Below are 2,116 nucleotides of genomic sequence, written 5' to 3' on the forward strand. Positions count from 1 at the left end.
ACCCATAAACAAAATTCAAAATATGTTATTTTTGCAGCTTAATTTCCTTTTGTGGACTGTATGGAATGGGAAAGTAGTGATGGAGCTCAGAAACACTGAGAACTCTGTAATTAATAACTGATCATCACATTGATTCATCAGTCTACTCAGACTTTAGCAGAGCTCAGTAACACTGAGATTAATAACTGATCACATTGATTTATCAGTCTACTCAGGCTTTAGCAGAGCTCAGTAACACTGAGATTAATAACCAATCACATTGATTTATCAGTCTACTCAGGCTTTAGCAGAGCTTAGTAACACTGAGATTAATAACTGATCACATTGATTTATCAGTTTACTCAGGCTTTAGCAGAGCTCAGTAACACTGAGATTAATAACTGATCACAGTGATTTATCAGTCTACTCAGGCTTTAGCAGAGCTCAGTAACACTGAGATTAATAACTGATCATATTGATTTATCAGTCTACTCAGGCTTTAGCAGAGCTCAGTAACACTGAGATTAATAACCGATCACATTGATTTATCAGTTTACTCAGGCTTTAGCAGAGCTTAGTAACACTGAGATTAATAACTGATCACGTTGATTTATCAGTTTACTCAGGCTTTAGCAGAGCTCAGTAACACTGAGATTAGTTACTGATCACGTTGATTTATCAGTTTACTCAGGCTTTAGAAGTTATTTCAGTGTTAGTAAAGAAGCTGTTGAATTCTTTAGAACACTGCACTGATTTTAAAATAGTTAATAAACATTGAATAAAGCATGAATGAACATTGAAATTTAGTGGATACGTATTCTAAAAGAACAACATCAGGTATACATGGCCTATGACAGTGAGGTTCTAATACACTTGTGTGCAAAAGTTTGACATTTTGTTTCTTTTTGATGTAACACGACATCTGCAGTGAACTACTTTTTTAAAAAAGTGGCTTTTTTTCTGAAAAACGCTTTTGCACAGGTACTTTATATCTGATTGTGATGTGCCCAGTTTTAATATACACTTCTATAACCGAAGAACAGCTTAGCCAGTTTGCAAGTCCCTGTAGTTATTGAATAATAAGTCTTAGCATGTAACAAGCCTGGGATTTTAAGGGGTTAACTTAAATATCAAATATGACTTCAATCCAGAAACTAAAGCTAAAATGGGCATCAGCACAATGATCTAAAATAAAGCTCGAAATTGTGTGCCGGGCAATGAGCTTAAGTAGTTGGGTTGAATATCTGCCATGAAGCAAAGATGTATTGCTGTTGATGACCTCCTACTATTCACACTGTTGTGTTTCAATGAAAGAGTGTTTCTTGTAGCAGAATCGTGACTTACTGTGTCTTACTTCATGCCCATATCACAGTACTAAACAAACTGTGCAAGAACGGCCCAAGAAATAGCAGATCCAGAAGCAAATTGCACAGAAAAGTGGGTACAATAACCAACAATACACTCCTGGCTCGCTACCAAAGCACTTTGTAAGCAAGTTGTGATATCTGCTAAATAGGGCGTTAGTAAGTACCGACTTAATAGGCTGCCCCAACTTTTGCACATGCCACAAATAATGTTTCATTTTTTTCTGCAGTTTATGGTAATCAAATATAAAGCAACAATTAATTGACATTTGCAGAAAAAAATGTATAATTGTTACTATTGTCTTTTCTAAGTCTTTCATTTTTGTGCTCCAATGTTGTTACTTTTTCTGCGTTCTTCTTTCTCTTATATGTAGAATATGATATTATTTTCCCTGCCTTTCCAGTTTGTAGATATAATATTGTAAAGTGGATTTCTGGGGAGTCATTTATTTCTAGGAAGGATGCCCATTCTTGTTTGGTGTAGGCTTAAAATTCGGAATCATTAAGTATTAAAATACCACCTTACAACTGGTTTATGTTGTTTTTCTTCCCAGATGATTGAAACAGGGGCGTGGTCGCTTATTTTAATGGGGTGAATTTGTATGTTTGATATTTTGATTGGGTGAGTTGCTTATTAGAAAGTAATCTATACGTGAAAAGGGCAGGTAAGCAGAATGTGAATTCTTTTGTGTTGGGGTGTTTTAGTCGCCAACCATCGGCAAGACCGGAATCGCTCATGTACTGTTTTATTGTTTCTGTCGATTTCCAATTAC

This window comes from Pygocentrus nattereri, chromosome 14 (assembly GCF_015220715.1).
Source record: "Pygocentrus nattereri isolate fPygNat1 chromosome 14, fPygNat1.pri, whole genome shotgun sequence".
In the NCBI taxonomy this organism is placed as follows: Eukaryota; Metazoa; Chordata; class Actinopteri; order Characiformes; family Serrasalmidae; genus Pygocentrus; species Pygocentrus nattereri.